The sequence below is a fragment of the Peromyscus leucopus genome, chromosome X, assembly GCF_004664715.2.
Source record: "Peromyscus leucopus breed LL Stock chromosome X, UCI_PerLeu_2.1, whole genome shotgun sequence".
Lineage (NCBI taxonomy): Eukaryota > Metazoa > Chordata > Mammalia > Rodentia > Cricetidae > Peromyscus > Peromyscus leucopus.
The window spans coordinates 124,452,668-124,478,463 of NC_051083.1; the positions used below are offsets into that span (position 1 = coordinate 124,452,668).

General features: G+C 37.5%; 2 pseudogenes; both read right to left on the reverse strand.

The window, feature by feature from the left end:
* Positions 1-3,997: 3,997 nt before the first annotated feature.
* Positions 3,998-7,209, reverse strand: LOC114704022 (annotated as a pseudogene).
* A 2,397-nt stretch (positions 7,210-9,606) lies between these two features.
* LOC114704021 lies at positions 9,607-10,143 on the reverse strand (annotated as a pseudogene).
* Between the last annotated feature and the right edge of the window lie 15,653 nt (positions 10,144-25,796).

Consider the following 25,796-nt stretch of genomic DNA (forward strand, 5'->3'; position numbering starts at 1 on the left):
GTCGCCTTAAGAGTTTTGGTTTAGAAAGGGCTTGAGGCAGCTAAGAATGCTGTGGTCACCTTGGACCTAATTCAAAAGAGAAATGCCATCTATATCATCCTCTACTTCCACACTGGGAGGTGTAACAGCTATGGAGATTGCTGTAAGCCATTAATAGTTATTTTTTTATATATTAAGAAGGGGGGACCTGTGGGAGCCCGTTTTGGGGTTCCTCGTGGCTTTACCCAGCAGGTCTGAATAGAGGATGATCAGGACCACGGGCCTGAGTGCAGGTGTCTGAGATGGCCTGCACTTGGCTGTGCTGGGGAGAAGGTCTTTTGCTCCACCCCTTGGCGTCTCTATAAAAACCCTGGGCCAGAGACAGTCGGGGCCCGTTGGAATAGGTTCCAGGCCCTCTCGAGGCTATCCTTTATTTTCTATCTGTTTATCTCCACAAGATTCTCTTCTATAAATCCTTCTATCTAATATTTCCTGCTGATCGCACTCAAGAAAACTCTGGGAAACTGTGGGGGTGGTGGGTAAACGCCCCACAGAATGGCGCTGTGAACAGGGACTAAAGAAAAAAAGGGACTAAAGAAAAAAAAAAGAAAAAAAGGGACTAAAGAAAAAAAGGGACTAAAGAAAAAAAAAAAAAAAAAAAAAAAAAAAAAAAAAAAAAAAAAAAAAAAAAAGGGGGAACTAAAGACAAATGAACAGGGACTAAAGACAAAGTATTAGGGACTAAAGATAAAGGAAAATAATAGTTTTATTAGAGTTTTTGGTGAAAGTGCTGAGTCAGCCCTGCCAGTGGAAAGGCATGCCGGTGTTATGAAAAAAAAATATATTTTATATATATATTTTTTGGTGAGGCAGGGGTTTTATCCTCGAGAGAAAAGGAAAGTGGACTGGAAGGATGTCTGATGCTGCAGCGAAATTCTCTTCTGTCAAAATTTTCTATCTTCTATCCCTTTCTCAATTTCTATCTGTAAAAAATAAGTAAGGAATAGGGTAGTGATATAGTTTAGGAAAAACTTAGAAGTGTAAGATTGTGTAGGAAAAAATAAGTAAGGCAACTAGACAGAAAAACTCTTCAATTTTCTAACTTTGGGGGCTTTGAAAGCAAACTGGGGAAAAAAATCTTTCTTTGGGCTTTACGGGTAGTAAAAAAGCTCTTCTTTGAGCCTATGGGGAAGAAAAAGTTTCCTATGGAAGCTTTTGACCTGGGGACAGCTGAAATGCTAAGTCCAAGCAGCAGGAGAAAGTAATTTCTCCCTGAGGCAAAATTGGGGGTGTAAGAAGTCAAGGTTTAAAGTTGGGAAGTTTTGGGAAAAGTTGGTCTTTCTCCTGGGGGGAAAGAAATCTTTCTCTTAAGCTATAAAGCTTTTCTTGGAAAATTTGGGGGGAAAAATCTCTCTAAAAAGCCTTAATCTTTCTCAAAAGCTCTCTTAAACTTAAAAACTAAAGCCTTTAACTTTCTGAGAGGACAAAAATTAGAATCACCTGAAGATATTAGTATGGGGACCACCTGTGATTAGCTCCAGGGGAAAACAACAAACTTAAGACAGCAAAACCTCTAAGTTCTTTCAAGCTTTAACAATCCTCCCTGCAATGCAGGAGGCAGGAACAAGTTCCTAAAAACCTCTTCTAAGCTCTCTTCAAGCTAGTAAAAGACAGTGGGTCAGAGTATCCTGAGGGAAACGCTTGGGGAGAGCAAGGGTGAACAGCCACAGAGCCCAAAAGGGCAGCAAACTTTACCTGAGAAAAGCAAAAAGCCAAGCTTTTCAGTTACAGCCAAGCTGAGGCATCAAGTGCTTTGTTTGAGTGAGCCTTTCAGAATGGAAAGGTGCTCCTAATCGTCCTAATGCAAAGATCCCCTGAAGCAATGCAAACTCCATTAGCATTGTATCCTTGCTTCTGACCAAAAACCCAGGGGCGACTGGCCAGAGTCTCTGAGTTTGGAATGCATTTCCGGGATACTAGGGTTCCTGTAGTTGTAAACTTCCTGGAGCACAGAGCTGAGGCAGGAAGGTTCAGGACCCAGGGGAAGATTGCTAATGAACAAACAAAGCTAAAGCCAGTGGGAAGGGCACAGTTGCCCACTTTACAAGTCCCAGTTGATAGGTCCACAGCTGCAAAAAGAAAATCTGAGAAAAAGCTTTCCTATCAGACTAAGGACCTTTCTGGGAAAACAGTAAAGCTGAACTGTGTCTGAAGCAGTTGTGCTGCCGAGTCAGAACGCTGTCTGGGGAAAGAGCCCAGCCAGGGCAGAACAGAACTATCCATGACTAAAGCTTTTTTTTCTGTCAGAGAAAGCACCTTTTTGAGAAAGCTTTGTTTCAACTGACTCCTGATGAGATGAGGGAGTGTAGCCCTGAGGGGTGATTGCCTCGGGCATAAGCTCTGTCCTTGAGCACCCAGACAAGCAAACACAACCCACTGGGGGACTGGGCCAGGTAAAGGCCTGATGAGGCAAAACACCTGTCCAATGGGAGTTTAGAAATGGCGAAAACCCCCCTTGCTAAGCTTGATTTATGAACACAAACCTCAGACCCTCAGTAGCAGGGAAAGCCGCCGCTCTAGTGTCGGAAACCGTTTCTGGGGTAGAGGGGATAAATTGAGACCAAACTGGGAACTGTCTGGGAGAAAGACTCTGAAGAAACAGAGAAGGGACATAATCCTCCCCAGAAAATATGTGACCTGAAAAAGCTGCTAGAATTTGAGGCAGATTCGGGGGGAGAAAAAACGCCCCTTCTTCCAAAGGCAGCTAGCAGAGGAACAGAGCCACAGACAGATAGCTGAAGCTCTGCATCTGGGGAGGAAGGAACAAGCAAAATGAGAATAAGATCAGTGGGAGAAAATCTCTGAAGGAGCTATGGAAAAGCTCTGTTGCGAATGATCTTGTTTTTCACTGACTGGCTAAAACAAACACAAGCCCCGAGGAAAGTTGCTATCCGAAATGCCAGCCTCAATCCCAGCTAACGAGGCAGGTGTGGTTCTGATTTGGGGGCCAGTGTCTGATGACGTTGAAACACCTGTTAAAGCCAGCTGAGGAGAAAAGAAACCTCCCAATGTCCCATAGCTGAAAATGTAAAATGCTTGTTCAAATCTCCCATTGCAAAAGCAAAAAATTTTGTTCAAACCTCCCGGGCAAGAATTTGTAAGCAAGTCTGGTAAAAGAGAACCAGTTGACTCTCAAACACGATAAGAGATATGGGAAATGATATAAGGGACTGATATATGGGACTGATATGGGACTGATATTATTATGGACTGATATAAGGGAAATGCATTCTGGGAAAGGTAGTTTTTACACTAAAGATGGCGACATTGCCCTGAAACACTTTTGTCAGCTCAAAAATACGTTCATGGTAAACTTAAAATACAGCCTTTAAAAAGAATAAGGAGGAAAATCATCTAAGAGTTTAAGTGTCAGTTCCAATGAAAAATTGAAAGGATATGGAACTAGGCGCTTCGAGGTTTGGGGCTCCATTGGTAAAATGCCTTATTTACCCTAATAGCTGTGCAAGTTTTTACGGTAGTTGGATGACAAAAAGCTACCTATAAGAGCAAATAAGCCGCTTTAAAATCCTTAAAGCAAGGGAAAGCAGTTTATACACTGAACATTGTCTTAGATATGAAGAAACTTATGTTGAAATTAAAAAAGTTCTTTGCCTTTTTAACAAACTACCTGCAATGAGTAATTCCTTTGCAAATCTAATAAGGAGACAAGGAAACAGGCATTCAAAAAAGAAATGACTGCTTTCTAGATGGGAAACAAACTTCAGAAAATCTAGCTGTCTTACAAAAGAGTTGCTTCACCTGAAAGTTCCCTATAAGAAATCCATGCTAAATATCACCGCTGCTAATAACATCAGGAGTTAAAGCTAATGAAGTGAAAATACTAAATCCTGAAACTCAAGTGAAATGGAAAGTTCCCTGCTTGGGATTATGGAAGGGTCCCGATCCTGTTTTAATATGGGGTCGAGGACATGTTTGTGTTTTCACAAGAGAATGAAGCTCAGTGGTTACCGGAGCATCTGGTAAGGAGCGTGGAACTAAAAGCTCCAATGATGTTCCTATAAAGGAACCAGAATGAAAGTGGCTCGATTAGTGCTTCTGAGGTTTTGTCACTGGTTTAATGCAAACAGTGAGGAAATAAGAGTTCAGAGCTGTGCTGCTTTTGGCTTTACTAGCTTCTTTAGAAAAATACCTTATATCGCCTAATAGCTGTGCAGTATTGGCGAAGAGCTTTACAGCAGCTAAATATGATAATTTCACCCTCAGTGTAAAGTTTTTCAGTAAAACAAACCAAAAGGACTGCTGTGATAGAAACGTTTGTTTGAATTGAAGTTCTTAGGGGAGCTATTATGAATTTGGGTGAAGGGACAGTCTCTAGTTAAAAACCGTTTACCGCTGACAGTACATCTCTGCCGGTCCGGAACGGCTGAGAGAACTGGCAACTTTGGGGTGTGGCTTTGTCCCGAGAATGTTACAATCCCCTAGCAACAAGTATCACAATTCTATAATGACAACACTCACTAATTCCCAGTGCTTTATAACAAAGCTAACTATAAACTGTAAACTTTAAAAATGATGTACGTACTTCCTGTCTAGTTAAGAGAATCTTTCTGATAGAGATGGTTATGGATTTCTCATATTTGGAAGGCTAGTACCAGAATTTATCAATTAAATTTTGGTACTTAAATGAAATGAACAATAGAGATTTCATTGCTATGGGACAATTTTGAGCTTACTTATAGTAATGACCTAGGAACGGTTTTCTGGAATTGGGTTAAAAATGGAACTGTTTAAATGAAGAAATGTATTTCTACTTAGAATCAAGATGCAATTTTGTGTATGCATATATGCTTTATTAACTGGAGATTTATGAATTGTTTTGTGGAACTGTTTATGTGAAAATGGAATTACTTATGGAACTGGTTTTGTGTTACAAATGGAACTGTTTAGACAGAAAAGTTTGGGTTTTCTAACTAGGCTTGAGATTTTGCTTAAAAATTATAAAGAAAAGGAGGAGCTATGAGATTGAATTATGTTCGCAGAAACCTATTGATATTAATGCACCCTGGCTTTGTGGAATTGAGGAAATGTTTAAGTTTGATGTGAATACATCGAAGTTTTTCCTATGTTCTGTTAACAAGAAAATTCAAATGACTGAGTTAAAGTTGTAAGACGGAGAAAATTGTTAACTATATATAGCACCATATATGCTAATTCTAATGGTTCTGTTAAGAGTTTGCTTTGAGTTGTAAGATTGAGAGAATTGTGACTATGTATAGCAATATTTATGTTAACCTGTTAATGGTAATGATGAAGCTAAGGGATTCTTTAAGTTTGTAGTCGCCTTAAGAGTTTTGGTTTAGAAAGGGCTTGAGGCAGCTAAGAATGCTGTGGTCACCTTGGACCTAATTCAAAAGAGAAATGCCATCTATATCATCCTCTACTTCCACACTGGGAGGTGTAACAGCTATGGAGATTGCTGTAAGCCATTAATAGTTATTTTTTTATATATTAAGAAGGGGGACCTGTGGGAGCCCGTTTTGGGGTTCCTCGTGGCTTTACCCAGCAGGTCTGAATAGAGGATGATCAGGACCACGGGCCTGAGTGCAGGTGTCTGAGATGGCCTGCACTTGGCTGTGCTGGGGGAGAAGGTCTTTTGCTCCACCCCTTGGCGTCTCTATAAAAACCCTGGGCCAGAGACAGTCGGGGCCCGTTGGAATAGGTTCCAGGCCCTCTCGAGGCTATCCTTTATTTTCTATCTGTTTATCTCCACAAGATTCTCTTCTATAAATCCTTCTATCTAATATTTCCTGCTGATCGTACTCAAGAAAACTCTGGGAAGCTGTGGGGGTGGTGGGTAAACGCCCCACACTCTAGCATCTCCAAAACGTTTGTGTGTGGTCACTTTGAGCTGCAGTTTTACAGTATAAAACTGTTGCACAGACCGGGCTGTGGTGGCGCATGACTTTAATCCCATCACTTGGGAGGTAGAGGCAGGCAGATCACTGTGTGTTCGAGGCCAGCCTGGTCTACAGAGTGAGATCCTGGACAGGCACCAAGCTACACAGAGAAACTCTGTCTCGAAAAACAACAACAAAACAAACAAACCAAAAAGAAAGGAAGGAAGGAAGGAAGGAAGAAAAACTGTTGCACAACCTTGGTTGCTGTCTGCTGCAGCAGGGTCAGTGTCAGCAGCAGCTAGCTTGTCCTCTATGGTTCCTCATGGTGCTGACTCAACTTGTAGTTCTGCAGTGCCTCTAGGACCTCACTGTACATGGAATCTGAGTTGGCAAGGGCCAGGGCCTTGAGTATCACAAACTCCTCATTTTCCTCCTTGAGCTTCTTGTACCTTCTCACAAGCTGCATGATGGCTTGGTAAAGTTTCATCAACAGCTTGACATCATAGGACACTGAGAAGTACAGGACACCCAAGATGAGAGTCTCCATATTGTCACTCTGCAAAGATTTATCTGGTTTCCCAGTGATGTGCTTGGCCTAGCTAATGATGATCACAAACTTAGTATCTGCTAGGTTACAGAGACTGGAATACCAGGAATAGGAGGCATAGCAAACAGCTTGTCTGGCTCAGCCACCAGTAGATATGAGACAGTCTTAGTCAGTGGCTTTTTAGCAGGTAAAGAAATCTGTTAGCTTAGATATGGACAGTTCTCTTAGTCACTTTTACTGCTAGTGGCTTCCTTGCCCACAGTCAAAGCATCCATCTTCTTTAAGCCTCTCCACTTTGAAGAAATACACTAAGCTACAAACCTGATGGGACTTGGCCTTTGTTTGATGACCTCACACTGGTTGGTGGCCAGGTAACTGTACTGGATGTTTTCTTGAATATTCCATTTCTGAAAGCATTGTAGGCCTCATAGGAGATCATACCACAGTTGTAGCCAGAAGTAATGATCCCTCATAGGAGGTACAGACCCTTGGGCATGGCTTTGAGCATGTACTTGCATTTAATGGTCAAGTTCTCCATGATACAACTGAGAGAGTTCTCACAGTTCTTATGCCATAGGATGTCTCTCAGTAATTCATCTGTAAACACAGACCATTGGCTTGGGTGCCCAGGGCCATGCCAAAGCTACCATTGACATCAAACAAGCTACTGGGGCTCTGGTGACTGATGGAATCAATGACTGACAAATGGCTGGATGGTTCTGTCTTGATGAAGGAGCTGCAACTGGAGCCCAGGTGCCAGTCCATCAAGAACAAAAGGTTCAACCTAAATACTTATTCTTACATCTTATGCTAAGTGCAGATCCAACATCTCATCAGATAAGCTTCATTTTGAAGCAGACAGATACTTCAAAGATCCACAGCTGGACAAAATTCAGAGAATAAATGACCATTGGGGAATGACCTCACTTGATGTATTTACCACATAACCTAAGTCTCAGGAGATATTTCAGGAGAGGGGTCAGCAAGATTTTAAGAGCCAAAGGAGCAGAATCAATGTCTTCTAGACATGATAGATATACTGCTCCCATGGAATTTGAACAATATGTTTTGCTAAACAACACCTACATAAGCTCCACACAAGTCTACAGGCAGATATGGATGGGGTAAATTTTGTAGTATCCAAGCCCTAAATGAAGAGCTACAGATAGTCAATGGCTGCTGGAGGAGAAAGAACTAGTTTTCTCCAAGTATGAACCTAAGCACATATACATATAAGCAATGCTAAGTAGACTCAGTAGGTTATATATGTGTGTACATTTTATTTATATTTTGGCAATATATTTATATTTGACAATCATATTTATATTTTAATAATAATAACTATAGAAAAGGAGGTCATGCGTTCCAGAAGTAGTTGGTGAAGGACATGGGAAGAGTTATATAGGAGAAGAGAGGTGGAAATGGTGTTCATACTGAGTGTTCATGTAGGAAATTCTCAAAAAAAAAAAAAGGTATAATTGAACTTAGATTAAAATGTATAGCTCACTATTAGAAAAATGAATAATCTTTATGAAATGTATAAATTTATTTTGGCAATGTATTTCAGGAACTTAATTATACATATATATCAAACAGAATTATTGTGAAAAAATCCAATAAAACTTCAATTAAGCATCTAAATTACATTCTTAATCGTAGTTTTAAACTGCACAAAACCGATTAGCATATATTTTCATTTGAAAAATGCCTAATGTGAGATAAATTTTGCACTTATGTGCAGTCTCAAATCTATTAGTTATTTATACTGCAAAATGGCAATGCATTAATTTATCAAGTTTATTTTTGCTTCATCTGCAATTTATTGTTAGTCTAAGACTTTTTCTTTCTTAAATTCTCAGTACTGAAATCAAGAAAGTTCATTACTTTTACTGTTAAATGCTAAATTTCTGCAGTGGGCACTTTCAGCCCCAGTGTTCTTAGTATTGTTACATGATTTGGCTGAGAGTGCTACTCAGTGGATCAAAGAGTCATCAAGGGCTTTAATCGTCTTGTTTTGGAAAACTCTATGTGAATTTCCAGCTGTGGATTTTGCCTTACAACCAAGAATATTAGACTTAATTAATTCTTTTTCCCTCAAATTAAGTTACAGTATGAAGATAATGGACATTTGTTGTTTAAGATGTACATTATTGTCCCATAGATTAAATTAAAATAGTTCTCATTTAAATATTAACAACACCAGGAACAAACTTTTTGTTAAAATTATTTTAGAAGTAGAAATGGAAAGAAAGATTCAATTATATGTAAACACACGTGTCTTTCCCTGATCAAATTGTTTATGCTCTAATTCTGATATCTCCTGAAAGGAACTGGTGATTTTTTTTTTTAAAAAACAGACTATATTCACAGAAAAATAAAAACAGAAACAATAAAAGAAAGTTCAAGAGCTCAAAGTGAAACTTCAAGTTCACACAGTCTAAAGAACACAAGACATTCCTTAAAATATAATAATCTTGTTGAATATTAATCTTAGAAAGAGTCTAGTATAGAGTCCAGTTAGAATCTACATCTCTTGCCTTCTGCATTGTTCTGATTGAAAGGCATGTTTCCAAACTGAAGTAACTCATAGGCTTTTTTTAGTATATTTGTCAATTTATGATTTGAGAATTTCATACACATTTACAATATATAATGATCATGTCCACCTTTCCTTTGCACTCGATTTTCCTTGAAATAATGCTTCTGCTTTCTTTTATTCTGTCATGGTAATGAGTTAAATGGATTGATCATTATTCTTTCCCTTTGTATTTTCCTTAGAAACAGCATTAGAGGTCAGGATTAGTGACATTCACTTCTGTCAATGTCAGCTAGCATATTGAGGTATGTAATAGTGGGCTTTCCATAAACACATGCTAAATGAAAAAAGAACTCTTATCTCATAATGAATTCATGAAGATGTGTATGTTTTGTATGAATTACTTTAATATTCACTCATTTACAATATATCCCAAACTTTTCAAAGCATAAAATTGGAGACAGCACTTATTTATGAATTTAAATATAGAATAAGAGTAGCTATTGCTTTATTAAATGAACTTTGCTTTTTGACAAATATTGCCTTAAATTTTAAATTATGTTTAGCATATAATTCATATAACTTGAAATTTGCTCTTTGATTTTCTTTGTTTTTTTTCTTCAGAGCTATCGCCGGCACTGAATCTTGGGTGTTTTGGTTCTGGGCTTCTTACCTACTTTGTTTAGTGGCTTTCTCATAATGTATTGTCAGACATCATCTTTAGAGAGATTAAAAAGTTTCCAGATTCTGCTAGCTCTTTTAGGTCACAATTGATGAGGCACAGTAGTATCTGTTAATCCAGGAATATCCTTCTCTCCTTTTGTTATAATAACCAAGTTGAGAACACTCAGGTAGGTATCCATGAAGCATCCTCAAACAGACTTGTGCTTCCTCTCTCAGTTTTCTTGGTCTATAACAAGAATGCCCCTAACTCAACAGCAGGAGCACTCTGCTATGGGTCAAACACCTTGTTTCATAGGAAAACCTTGTTTGTCATTCCTGCCACTGATTCGGACCATATAACCTCTCCACTCTTCACCCAGAGCATCAGCAGCTACTTTGATGGCCATGTGCTTCTCATAGAATGTATGAAACTTGTGTTCATCCTCCACTTCAATGAGATTCTGACAGCTGATGCCAAAGAAGGAGATATTCAACTTCATCTTGACACAGCTGCAGAATATGCTAAACTTCTGACTAAGAGAATTGTAACCTAGACAAGATTTAAAGTGAGGTTAAGGAACACTGGTATAGTGATGAGAAGGGCATAATTCAAGGAAGAAGCAAGATTTAGAACCATATTTTCATTCCAACATTCACCGTTGTGTTTTATAGATTCCAGTTTATAAAACAGGGACATTAGTGCCTTTGTTGAATAAAACTATAAAGAAGAAATATTCACATGTTGTAAAGGTCCCTATTACATATTTAATGTATATATTATATGCATTGTATTTAATAGATCATATGAACAGCAAAGTCTAACAAGTCAATGTAATTTTATGTACTATTTAATCATAAAGAATATAGCATGAGTTTAAATGTCTTATTTCATTGCTTAAAAATATGAAATTAATTTCCTGTTCCTGTCTTTTCAATTGCACAGGAACATTTATATGCTAGAGTTAATCCTTGGTAAATACACATCTGTTTTTATTAAATATTCAGAAACATTTCATTAGATGAAATCCCTAACTAAACACTGAAATCCAAGTCCATTATGCCAGGATGAAAAAGAATTCTCCTCCACTAGTTTCTCTTCTATAGAAACTATAGACCAAGATATAACCTGTCCACTTAATTCAACTTTCAAACTCTGTAGAACTCTTTCTTTTGCCAGAAGACTTACCAGGAGTTTGTCTGTATCTGAGCAAGTTCCAGAGTCTGAATGCATACATCTTCATGAGTTGAAATTTTCACCTCAAACATGTTGGCATAAAAAGTAGGACTTTTGACATTAGGAGACATAATTTCACAGGAGACTCCCTGATCCTTTGGTTCTTATGATCTCTCTGCCATTTCTTACACCATGTTCCCTGAGCCTTATTTGCAGCATTGTTTTGTAAATGGATCTTCCAGGATTGCTCTCCACAACTCTGCATTTTGATTGGTTGTGGTTTTATGTAATGGTTTCCATTTGTTGCAAAGAGAACTTTACTTGTTGAAGGGTGAGGACTATACTTGTCTGTGAGTATAAGGACAAATGTATAAGAATGTAGTTAGAGAATCTACAGGTGTCTCTTAGTAATGTCAGAAACTACACACATAATGTCTCACAAACATGACTGTTTAAACATGAGCTGAACAGGACAACAACAACAGACATGTGAAAGTGGAAGGGGGAAAGATTATAAGTTCTCAACCCTACACAAAGAACTATAGGAAACTAAGTAATGCTGAGAGTTGGAGGAATAGTCTTCTCCAGGGAAGAGCACACCAATTGGGTCTCCAATAACATATGACCAATCCTAAAAACACATATACAAGTAGCACTATACAGACAAAGAAGGGTATAGTTAGGTATACACACACACACACACACACACACACACACATATTTGGATATTTGTACACTATGTGAAGATATACTACTGTGATTGGTTTAATTAAGAGCTGAACAGTTACCAGCTAGGCAGGAGGTATAGGCAGAATTTCTGGGGAGAGAAGGGAAGTGGAGGAATCTAAGCACAGAGGACAGACCAAGGAGACATGGAAGGAGTTGGATATACAGAATGAAATAAAGACAAAAAGTCACAAGGTAAAACACTGATAAATAGGTTAATTTAAGTTATAAGAGCCAGTGGAATAAACCTAAGTTAAGACAAAGCTTTGTGATTAATAATAAGTCTCTGGATCATTACTTGGTAGCTGGTGGTGGGACAGAGAAAGATTCTTTACATATGGCATCCAACATGGAAGCTCAAATATCTACATAGGACCTGTGGAAATGGTCTCTTAGGAAGGATTGGTATACAGAAACATGGCTCTTTTAAGAGGACCTGCTGTACAGCCAAGTACTTGAGCAGCTGATATTTGGTGCAAACTTCTGCTTCAGGCAGACAAAACAAATTCCCAGAGCAGGGGTGGATAAATGTGGCTCAAGGAAAGTACCTGCCAACATGAGATCAGGCTCTGATGAAACTAAGGGGAGCAGAGAGCCAGCCACCAGTATTCCATATGCTAGGCAGAGCTGTGGGTCTGTATGTAGCCTAACAGTTGAAGATTTGGCTCATATAAGTCATAGGAGGCTGCAGTGGTACACACACACACACACACACACACACACACACACACACACACACACACACCAAAAGGCCAGGTACAGACTGACAAAACCTCTGAACAGGTTACAGTGTGTTTAAAAATGTACTTAGAAGCTAAATAATTAAAAAGAAAATGAGTATATACAGTCATAGAAAAAAATAAATAAAAATTAAAGTATTTAAAGAAAGAATAAAGAAATATAAAAAGAATAGGCCAAGTAAAGATGGAAAATACACAGGGCATCTGGATCCTTTATGATATTTTGTTGACTTTGAATTTTTTACATGCTAATGTACAAAAAAAAAACAGTAGCTGTTGAGAGACATTGGATAATGGAAACTGCTAGATTAAACCAATCTATATATTTTAAGAATATCTTACTTAAGAATGGAAGTAAAAAACATGTGTTGCATTGGAGGAGAGGTTATTCCTTTGTTTCCACAGGAAACAAAATGCTATGATTATCTTCAAATTAATGAAGAACAGATTTGATTGGGGGGAGACCTCCTGAAAATCTTGGCGGCAGACATGAAAAAAAGAAACCAAGAAAGACCACAGGACAGATGAGTTATATGCTGATACCTTGGAAGAGCTCTGAGACTGGATGAGACATGATAAATCTTGTTGGTTACAGAGTTCTCATGACTTATTATTACATGCCATCCTTTCATATGGCATGGATAGAGAGGTTTGGTTATACAGTTGAAATGGACTTATAAAGCTAACAGATGTCTTTACCTGCTCAAACATAGAACAAAACACCATTTTAACTGACTTGTGTATACCACATATTCCATATTTTTATTAATACAGATATGTATGTTAGCTTTCAAAGTTTGTGTGTTTTTAGAAAGAAAAAAAAAAAAGACCAGATACCAATGAAGCAACCCAGGTGATCCAGCCTTTTCAAAATGCTTCTGTTGCAATTTCCTCAAAATTGATTATCCAGAACAATTTCAAAGCTGCTAGCTGAGATGATCTAGCTTCACAGACTATCCAGCCAGAACTTCAGATAAGATTTGCACTTTCTCATCACACCAAGACTGAACAACAGCTATCTCTCCCAGGACTTGACCATTATCGCAAATTTCTCAGGATCCCCTAAAGATGCTATCACCTCCAGATAACAGGAAGCAGTCTAGAGAACATCTCACCCACATTCCCAAGAGGTGGGGGTGGTTTTTTGGGTAATTCAATGGATTATGGATTTTTATCATCATTTGGAGGATTGATTGCAAGTTGTTGTTGGTCAAGGTCAGGTTAAAAAACTAAACAAAGAATATTAGATTCAGGAATCTCTAAAAGGAAAAAATGGGGGATATATTATAGAAATGGTATATAAGTATGGATTATTATCTACTTTTAAACAACCACTAGTCTCAAATATTTTTACATTGGTATGAATTTTTGTATATTGATACAAATTCAAGCTAATTTTGTTATACTATATATATATATATGTTTCTACATTTTTTAATGTATTGTACTTATACACAGCTCATTTAACAATGCAATATAAATTTCTAGTCCTTAAAAGTTATTGTTACAAACTATTTAAGATAATTAAGAAATATAGGTTAGTAGTTAGTCATCTAACAATCAAATATGTGGCCATGTTAGGTATGTTTTCAAAGTCCAAAAGAGATATATTTTAGATAGACAAATGGTGTTCAAATACTTCAGAGACCTACAGAATTAGAAAGGAAATTAAAGCTATGTCTGTAAATGTCTTGACTTCATACACAGAAAACCCTAAGTAATCCACTGAAGATTAATTGTTAAGGAAAAAAAACTGAAAGGCCTGATGATATTTCACTCACAGCTGCTAAGATTTTTCATAACAGTAAGAAATGTCTCCTCCTGGTAGCACCAACGTACTTTGTAAAAGGATGAAGAGCATTGAAGAACCTCCATACTGATTTTGCTTTCTTTGTGGCAAAAGGTATTTGGGCAAGAAACTGTCCTTGCCTTGAGTGCTGACAATATACTGTCCAAACTGGTCAAGCAGGATACAAAAGAAAGTGATGCTGAACTTTGTCAAGATAGGGTAAGATAGTCCTTCAAAAATTTCTGCTTCACAGAAAAGTCTGTTATTCTAGGCCTGTAGGCCAAAGATGGGTGCCCCAACATTACAGAGGAATGTTGAGTGACTGTCCAGGCATCTAGCTTTTTCTGTTGTTTCTATATTTTTGGAAGTGGTTTGCTCTGCACTTCCTGTTTACTCAGGTAATATTATCTTTCTTGAGCTTTTGATGGGGTAGAAGACTAGATAATTATAATTACAGTTTCCTTGTTACCAACCCCCCCAAAAGCCCTCAAAAATGAGGTATAAAGTGTATAAAATTGACAGACATAAAAGCTTAGATTATTTATCTAAAAATATTTTGAGGTCTAAAAAGATAGTTTTAGGATGGTAATACAAGTTATGACAAAAAGTGGTTTAGGTATAAAACTTTAAACTCATTAAAGTAAGATAGATTAGAGTATTTTCTCTGAATGTGCCAAATACAAATGGATTGGACATTGTGAATGCAATTCTTACCTGATAATTTTTCATATTATATATAGTTTTACTATGTTAGAGTTAATATCTTTCCTATTTATTTAGATAAAAAGGGAAAATGTTGTGAGATATTTGTATACTGTGTGAAGATATATTTCTGTGATTGGTTTAATAAAGAGCTGAATGGCCAATACAAAGGCAGGAGGTATAGGTGGGACTTCCAGAGATCGAAAGGAAGAAAAGGAGGAATCAAAGTACTGAGGACACACCAAGAACACATGGAGGGAGTCATACAGACAGAATGAAATACAGGTAAAAATGCATATGGTAAAATGTAAATTAATAAAAGCAGGTTAATTTAAGTTATAAAAGCTTATGGGGCAAGCCTAAGCTAAGGCCAAGCTTTCATAATAAATAATAAGTCTCTGTGTTGTTATTTGGGAGCTGCTGGATGGACAGAGAAAGACTTGTTTTTCACACACACACACACACACACACACACACACACACACACACAATTAACAAAAAATGAGCCAACAAAGTTGAAAGACAGCAATGGACATATGTGAGAATTTGAAAGAAGGAGAAGGAAGGGGAAAATGATGTAATTACATTATAATCTCAACAAAAGACATAATTTTAAAAATGTAGGACTTTAGGCAGGGGATTGGTGAGATTTTTAATGGGATTAGTTCACAAAGAAGATCCCAGGGAGCTTATTTGCTCAGAATAAAACTCACTAATTATGAATTAGGAGATGTGTTCATATCTAAACCTGAATTTTCTGTTCTAAACTGGAACTATGGTCTCTATACTGATTCTACTGAGCCTCAGAGGAACTAAATGATCTTGCTAAGGTCTCATAGGTATTAGGCAGAAGATGTCAGATCAAAAATTCATTTGATTCTAAACCCACATATTTACTTGTCACATCAACACCTAATTATCCTGTTATAAGCAGTAAGTCTCATCTTCTTTATCAAAAAATAAAGAGACAAGAAAAATTAGGCTTTTCATATGTAAATTGAAAGGGTATTGAATAATGACAAAAATGTAATTTTGTAATTTAGTTGAATACTATGTTAAGTTCTAAATCTGCTTGTGGTACTGGTGTAGAAATTTAACCCAAAACATGGTTTATTGGAGTGTTCATTTTTGTTTATTAATTGCTGTCTCCATTCAGTAATTATTGAAACCTATGCTGGGAATGGTATAGTTCTTACAACCATCTACATGAAACTAATGTAGAATTTATCCTCAAAAGAAATCCATAATTGAGCTGGGTGGTGGTGGCATACCATACGCCCTTAACCCCAGCTCTTAGGTGGCAGAACCAGGCGGATCTCTGTGAGTTCGAGGCCAGCCTGGTCTACAGAGAGAGATCCAGGAAAGGCTCAAAGCTACACAGAGAAACCCTGTCTCAGAAAAAAAAAAAGAAAGAAAGAAACCCATAATCTTTTGTATGGTAGAGCAAGGTAACAATGTAGAAAGATATAGTTGTGACTTTTCTATGTGATAGAGATATTCAGAAAACACTAAGAAATGCACAGATTGGATAGTCCACAAGAAGAGAGTTTAAGGATTTATTGAAGATATTGACATTTACAGCATATGTCAAAAATGTCTAGAAGAGCAAGAAAAAATACATTATATATCACAGTGCATCAAGGAGGCTTGGAGATTTATTAGATAGCAGAGATATATGGGTGAATATAGTTTATTCAAGACTAAATATATTTTAGAATTACTGGCACATGAAATGCAACAAGTTTACTATTGATAAGATGCAACTTTTTAGGTAAAGTTAAAAGTCACATATGGAAAGTTGTATATGGTCTGCATAGAATTGTAAAATTTATGTAGTAAAAGAAGACTTTCTCAAGTATGGTCATCAGGTACCTATGCATCTGTAAGTTACCATGCATAGGTATTTTTTACATTTAACATTTTAACATTTTACATCTTGAGATGAAAAGCTAAGTCCACAGAAATCATTTCTGCTGTAAACTGAAGCACAGTGGTTGTCTCCAGGAAAAACATTTGTGTTATTACTTTGTTATTTGCATGAGATACTATTTTGCATGAAAGAATGGTCGAAAGAACAACTTGTGTGGTTTAGTTACCCATACTATCTTAGAAAAAATAACCAAAATATTTGAAAAGGGTAATAAAATAACCCAATATTTTCTAACTGTTGTTAGTATTTATGTTTTTTCTTGTGTTTCAACAAAAATGATTTATTACAAAAGAATGAGTAAAGAACAAATGTAAGAATACAACTTTCTTCTATTAAACTACATATGAAGGGAACGTGTAGAAAAATAGAAAATATTCATACTTTCCTCTTTTTTTGCAAATAGTTATTTTAGTATTTTTTAATTCGTAACAGATTTATTTATTTCAGTGTGACTTTAAGTTCTAATATGGAAAATTTTGATAGTTTCAGTCTCCACAATAATTATAATGAGTATAAAAGAACATTAAAATCAAAAACTTTGAAAAGTGCTGCCATACTTTAAGGTAAAGAGGCTGTGATGGTTAACTTTTTAATATGTAAAAATGGTTCCATCAGAGTGGCCTGTGGGCAAATCTGCAGAGTATTTTCTTGATCAATGGTTGATGTGGGAGGGCACAGCCCACTGTGGGTTTGGTGACCCTTGGTCTGGTTGTCCTGGGTTCTATAAGAAAACAGACTGAACAAATCATGAGGAGCAAGCCAGTAAGCAGCACCCCTCTAAGGCCTCTGCTTCATTTTGTGCCTGTACATTCCTGCCTTGAGATCCTGCCTTAGCTTCCCTCAATTATAGACTATAATTTCTAAGGTTGACTTTTGTTATGGTGTTTTTCACAGAAATAGAAAATGTACTAGGGTAGACATTGGTACTAGGTTTATGAGTCAATACTGTGAAAGACTTGACCATGTTGTTTTGAGGGTGGATAGTTGAAGTGTTTGGAACTTTTGACTGGGAAAAGATACTGCATGCTCAGAACTTTGTGAGCTGTTCTTTAGGGAGTTGGAAGATAATGCTGAAAGCAATTCAGAAAATGGAAGCCAGTTGGTAAAATTTCAGATGGAAGGTTGAGCGTCCCTCAAATATTCTATTGGGGTCATTTGTGTGATTATTTTGTATTAGGAATCTGTGGTTTCTGGTCAGTTAGGGCTGAAGAATCAGTTATGATTAACAAAAGACTAGTGCCACTGAAATGAAACCTTTACTTAAGTGTTACAATTGAAGCAGGTTAGGTAGCTCTGAGAAATGAGCTGTGTTTAACAAGAGACAGACATCACTGAGTTGAAATCTTCTGGGAATACTTCCTTAGGGTCAGCACACAGAGCTGTCATTCAGGATAGCAGGGAGGAAAGGCTGCATCCCAATTTGGTAGCTGGAGTTAGTAAATTCTTAGAGTCTACCATTTTGAACTGGTTTTGGCAGCATCGGAGATGCAGGATTGAAAGGGTCATGGAAAAGAGCTGAGAACTAGCACCATTAGAGGCCTAGAAGGGCCATTTTTGAAGTGAAGATGCAGCCTCAGTTGAAATGGAAACCTCAGGATTGAAGGGGTCATGGAGAGAAATTGAGGTCAGAAGAAGCACTGATGAAAGTGTGACCTCAGTTGCAATAGAAAAGGAGTAAGAGGGACAAGCTGAGGCTTTGGCACCATGTGGCAACGTTAGAGTGCCTGAAGAGAGCACAGGAGAGGCAACTGGGGGAGGTGTAGCCTCAGTTGCAATGGAGATCCCAGCATCCTGAAATAGTAGGGTGATCAACAAGGACAATGGCAGGTATGGGATGGAACAATTCTAAACTGATGAGACAAGCTTTGTGTACTGTGGAGGGCAAAACCAGAAAAATGGATCTGTGCAAGCCCTTTGGAATCCAGATCTGACTGGTTTTGCTTTGATTGTGCCTAGTTATTCCCTCTTGGAGTGAGAAAGTCACCTATTTTTCATTTTACAGAAGCCTATTTTTTTATTTTTTTTTTATTTTACAACACCATTCAGTTCAACATAATAGCCACAGATTCCCCTGTTCTCCCCCTCTCGCCCCCCTCCCCCCAGCCCATCCCCCATTCCCACCTCCTCCAAATCAAGGTCTCCCCGAGGACCGGGTCGACCTGTAGACTCAGTCCAGGCAGGTCATTCCTCCAGCCGAGCCAAGTATCCCTGCATAAGTCCAGATTCAAACAGCCAACTCATGCAACGAGCCCAGGACCCGGCACCAATGCACAGCTGCCTCCCAAACAGATCAAGCCAAATGACTGTCTCACGCATTCAGGGGGCCTGATCCAGTTGGGGGCCCCTCAGCCTTTGGTTCATAGATCCTGTGCTTCCATTCATTTGGTTATTTGTCCTTGTGCTTTATCCAACCTTGGCTTCAACAATTCTCGCTCAGTGAGGCTACCTGGAAAACGGGACCCCAAAAAAAGACACGGAGAAATGGACGAGATCTACATGAACAGCCTGGTCATGAGTTGGAACAATGAAGGGCGACGGTCGAGGGAAAGAGAGTGGGAGATCCTAGCTGGATCAAGAAAAGAGAGGGAGAACAAGGAATAGGAAACCATGGTAAATGAAGACCACATGAAAAGGTGAGAAGGGAAGGAAGCAGAGAGCTAGGGAGGCCCACGGAGATCCACAAAGATAGCCCTGCAAAAGACTGCTGGCAATGGTCGAGAGACAGCAGGAACTGACCTACTCTGGTGATGGGATGGCCAGACACCCTGATAGTTGTGCCATAAACCCCATCCAAGGACTGAGGAATCTGAATGCAGACATCCACGGCTGGGCCCCTGGTGGAGCACTGGGAGTCTAATTAGTGAGAAAGAAGAGGGTTTATATGAGCCTATTTTTTTTTATAGGAGACACTTTGGAATTTTAAAGAGATATTTTTAAAAAAGAGATTATGAACTTTTGAGATGTTCAAATATTTTAAAGTGTGGAAAGTTTAAAGTTATACTGAATGTTATACTGTGATTTGAACCTGAGCTCTTGGGGACAAATTATAAATAAAAATGATGTATGCATTTATAGTCAACTTGGAAAGGGTTTAGTTTTAGGTTTTTATAATCTTGGTAGAAGCTGGAATCATCTGGGAAGTGGGAAGCTCAATTAAAAATACTCCATCAGATTTGCAGATAGGTACGTCTGTGGGGGCATTTTCTTGATTAATGACTGATGTGGGAGGGCCCAGCCCATTGTGAGTGGAGCCACCCCTGGGCTGGTTGTCCTGGGTTCCATAAGAAAGCAGGCTGAGCAATCCAGGAAGAACATTCTATTAAGCATCACCTTGTCAGGGACAAGGACAGAATCTCTAGTTAGTGGAAAAATACAGACCCCCGATAAGACAGGGAACTAGATCAGCTTACAGTCAGGTTGCCTAGCAACAGGACATTGAGTCAGAGCCCTTAACCCTCTCACCCTGTAAACATCCTATACAAACATCCTGTTAGCTTGCCCCACCTTATGCAGATGACAGCTTCTTTCTCCCCCTGCCCTGCAGGAACTATATAAACCTTTCTGGAAGGAAATAAAGTTGCACCTTGATCAGAATCTAGACTTGGTGTATTTTCCTTTGTATCTCCTGTCCTTACATTCCCTCCTTAGGGTGGTCGAGAACCCATTGTAGCCCTGCAGGTGGGGCATCACCTCCCATGGTCTCTGTTTCAGTTCATGCCTTCAGGTTTGAGCCTTGAGTTCTTGTCCATACTTCCCTCAGTGATGGACTGTTACAGGAACATGGCCAAGTAAACTCTTTCTCCCAGAGTTTGTTTACATAATGGTGTCTTATTACATTAGAAAGCAATTTAGGACAGAGGCCATCACCACATTGTTATTTTGATGTATTAGTAAAGCTGTGATTTTTGTGACTGCTGACAAAAATCAAATGTACAAGATGTCTTGTTTTATTTTTAGCTCCTCATGCTTGGAATAACAATCTTTTATGTTATAAATATTAAACATGTCTAGACCACAAACAAGATTTAAAGAGGGTGGGAGTTTTTTTGAAGAAATAATGATTTTGATGTAGAAACTTCCACTGTTCACTTTAATTATTTATGCCAGGATTTGAACTCATGATGTTTCTATTAGCTATAAAGTTTCTAGTGCACTATATTTCCATCCTTTGATTATGCATTGAAAAACATAAATATTCCTTTCACTTTGACTAACTGAGAGGTTCCTCTTAATAAGAGTTCTTTGGGTGGGTAAGATGGCTCAGTTGGTAAAGAACCTGCCATCAAGCCTTTTGACCTTTGTTCAATCTTCAGGTTCTACAAAGTAGAAGGAAAAAACTGACTCTTACAAGTTGTCTTGGGACCACATACTCATAATTCCCATGCACTCACACCCACACACCACATTTGCACACAAACAGAATATAATAAATATATTTTAAAGACATTTGTCAATTTTCCCTTATTTTCTTGCTCAAATTTTACAGTCTCTATAGAAATTGGAGAAGCAGTTTGTTTCTGAGACAAATACATAGTCACCAGGAAAGTTGCTTGCAATGGTAATATACTCCTAGAGCATTGTCTTTCATAACTGAAAATAAACAAAGGCCAAACTATACCTGCATGCTTTATCAATGTCTTAGTTTCTTTTCCATTGCTATGATGAAAAACACTTACAAAAGCAATTTAAGGGAGAAAGAATTTATCCTTGCCCATATTTCAAGTTATAGTCCATCATGATGGGGAGGTCAGAAAAGTGATAACTTGAAGCATCTGGTCACAACAAATCCATAGTCAAGAAGCAGAAAGTGATTGATGTATACTATACTACTACTACTCAACTCTCTTTCTCCACCAATATAGTCCAGGATCCAAGCCATGAAAAGTAGCATGGGTGGGTTTTCCCTCCTTAACTAATGCAATTATGATAATCTCTCACTGGAATGTCCAAAGGGCCATGTGCCTGGTGATTGTAACATTTTGTCAAGTTGGCCACATTAACCACCACACTCATGGCACACACATGAATAAACACACCATAAACAAAGCTGTAAAGCATAACTCTTCCCCTCCAACATTATTTCTAGAGGAAACAACTAGAAACTTATAAAGCACAAGTTTCTTTTCTCATACCTCAGGAGATCAGAAGTAAAAAACATGTCTAATGAGTTAAAATAGGGCCTGGGTGGCTGTACTTCCTTCAGATTCTATGAGAACATTTGTTATCTTTTCTACCTTTTAGAGGCTCCCCACAGTCCTACTTCTTTCATATTTTTGCTTAATTTAAGGATAAAAGACTACCACCTTTATTTTACTTGGTATGCACATGTGCAAATCCAGGTTTTATATATTTTAAAGACACCTGTAAATTTTCCCTTATTTTCTTGCTCAAATTTTTCATTCTCTATAGAAGCCTGAGAAGCAATTTGTTTCTGATACAAATACATAGTCACCAGGAAACAACTTGTACTCACTAGTTTAAATACTTTTCCATTTTATTAGTTCTTTGCAGTATTGTACATATCTTACTCTAGATTATGTATCATTTTCCCCCATTCTCTGACTAAGTATTATCTAAAAAATCAGTCTCAGACAATAAGAAATTGAATGCCTTAAATTCTGTTGAGGATGAATTATTGCTAATTGGTTCTTTGAACAGACTGAATGATGTGAGCTTCTTTGATTTGCAATTCAAGAGAATAAATTTTATGTCAGCAAAATCCATAAAGATTTTTATGGTGTTTGCCTCAATTTGACACATTGTCTCTTCATTTTGATCAGTTCTCTCTTTTTTTCTGACCAGACATATTGGAATGAGGGAAGAGAGTCAAGAAGATGTCTCTGATGTATTTGTTTTGACTGCACATGATGTATAGTTCTCCTTTGGACAAGTCTATAATTTTTCTCAGCAAATCTATAATATGACAGCAGCTTCTGGTTCTGACTCATTGTTCATCCAGATTCAACACATTCATATTCCTCAGTAATTGCCAGTTTACATTTCCAGTTTTATATGTCAAAAAACCTAGCATTTTAAATATGAACATGACAGTACACTGGATAAATAAGTACATTGATATACATCCATTTATTTATGTGAGGATGGACACTGAAGTTAATTACATATGATTCTTCAATGACTACCATTCACCTAGGTTTACACCATTCGCATTCTTAGAATTACTTGTTGCTTGCTGCACTGTGCATTTGAGGGCATTTAGAAATATCTCTAGCCTCTTCCAATAGCACCCTTACTTTTCTGGCAAACAGAAAAATACCTCCTGGGGATCAAATTGCTGTTAGCTGAATGTCACTCCCTTAGAATACATGTTTTTGTGCAATTCAATTATTTCTTTTTGGCCAAAATTCCTGGATCAGCATTTATTCAGCAACCAGGTCTTTGTACAATTCTAGATGTGTTGTTGAATTGTTTTACTAAATGATATCTAAACTTTCTCTGCTCACCAGTAAAATTATGCACTAATGGCAGTAGTCTCATATGATATCACTTTTTTAAGTTTACAGATATAAAGAATTTTTCACTATTACTACTTGATTTTTATTTGACTTTGATAATATTAAAATAAAGTGTATGAATCAATTAGTTATTTGTATGCTTTATATTTTTGAAATGCCATTTCAAATCAGCCCACTGGTGTTAGAGGATTTACATAAATAATAAAGGACAAATGGATAACAGAAATGGATCAATGTTTTTGTTTGTTTGTTTGTTTGTTTTTTGTAGTCAGAAGATTTCCTTGGGACAAATCTCTCCCACTCGCATCCCCCAAGTAAACACACAGAGGCTTATACTAATTACAACTGCATGGACATGGCTCAAGCCTTTTGCTAATTAGCTCTTATATCTTAAATTAGCCCACAAGTATTAATCTATGTATCGTCACATGCTCTGTGGCTTTACCTGTGTCCCATTACCTGCTGCTCCTTGGGCAGCTTGCTGGCATCTCCCCTGCCTTCTTCCTGTCTCTCTGAATTTCCTGCCTGCTTCTAAGCTGCCTTGCCATAGGCCAAATGGCTTTATTTATCAACCAATCAGAGCAACACATATTCACACCGTACAGAAAGACATTCCTATTCATTTTTTTCTTTTCTTTTCTTTTTGTGTGTTTCCCCCCACCCCCACCCCCAGACAGGACTTCTCTGTGCAGCTTTGGAGCCTGTCCTGGAACTCACTTTGTAGACCAGGCTAGCTTCAAACTCACAGTTTCGCCTGGCTCTACCTCCCGAATGCAGGATTAAAGGCATGCACCACCACCACCTGGCTAGGTCAATGTTTTCTAATAAGAGTTAACCTATATATTTAAAATGTTTGTGAGTTTTTGTTTCAAGATTTAATTATTCAGAAAAAAAGACAGTATATGAGATCATCATTAAATCTTTATGATTTTTTTCTAGCCTTTATATTTGTGCTTCATGTGGAAGTCATGGTCTGGAACACAGAAATGATACATCTAAAATCTGTTCAAATATCTAGTAGAGAAAATTAAACGTATGTTCACTGGTGCAATAGTGCAATGAGCATCATGGGGGTAACTAACCACTTTCAGATTAGATTTAAGTCCTACTCAGGATGAAACCCACTCCTGGTACCACTTTCAGGCTAAGAATCTGTGGCTAGCTTAGGAGAGAACCCACTCTGTTATTTTGTTAATTGTTTGTAGTATTATATCGACTCCTGATAAATTATTATTATACTCATATAAACAGGGAACCTTCTATTTGCAGTAGATGGTGATTAACACAGAAACCCACAACTTTCAGAGATGTAGAGAATAAGGGACTGTGGACTGTTCGACACTAAATGGGACATCTATATCATTCTCCTCCTCCCAAGACTCAGGGATAATTATAGAAGAGATACCAGAAAGAGTGTAAGAGCCAGAGCCACCAGATGACAAAGAAGCAGTGTCTTCTAGACATAGTAGGGCAGCTGCATATATGAACTCAACAATAATTGTGACAGCATACACAAGATCTGTAAAAGCTTAAGCTAGACCAATTCGCAGCAAGGAGAGGAAAGGGGTTCACAAAGTCCCATCCCTATCCAAGGAATAAGTCATAGCTGATAGGAGAAGGAGAGTTAGTTTTCTTCAAGGGTACAACCCCTTGTGAGTTGAAGCAAGTTGAGATCAAGCAAAAGATCACACATCCCATAGTATATGGAATACAAATTGGGCTTGAATGATTGAAAAAAAGAGGACACAAATTTGGAAGATTAAGAAGGGAGGTATGGAATAAGAGAGTAACTGGGGAGGAGTATGATCAAAACATGTACAAATTCTGAAATAACTGAATAAATTTAGTTTGATAAAATTATTTAAATATTCTAAATATTTCCATTTACTCTGTGAGTAAATTGATCATAAAATTAAAATAATATCCGTTAATGCTCTATTCTTGAAAACAAGGTATTTTTCTTACTGTATAAATGATAATCTACACTTCTTTTATATTATCTGCTTACTACTTGAACATGTGTTCTTCTCTACTCTGAGTGTCTCATCCCACAACCATCTTTTCCCTATCCAACTTCCTAGCATAACACACATACTACTGAGCAATTCTGTTTATTATGTCTAGCCAAGAAATACTAGAGCAGTCAACTACAATAAGAATGGATTATCTTTCTGAAAATCAATTTACTCATCTTTCTGTAACTCACAGACTCCATAATGACCAAAATGAAGTCAATCAGGAACCATAATTCTTCATCCTCCTTCATGCTCTATACTGTTACTGTTGAAGAGCTAGAAATTTCCATGATGAAGCAAAGACAAAGAACACAAATGCCAGTGTTTTTACAAATTAAAAGACCCAGAATCATTCAGAATTCCATCCTGAAGTGAGGTAGGCACTACAGTAGTAAATATTTATGTTTTAAGAAATTTAAATTCCATCTTAGTAGTCATCAGAATAAATAGTATATATGTTGATTATATAGCACATCTATTTTGTAACTTTCCTTTATATTAACATTTATCACTGATTAAAAACTTTGTCATAAAATTCCAAAGTTTATAGTCTACCGGTTAAATTAAATTCCTGAAGACTGGTTTAAATTAAATAAGGGAT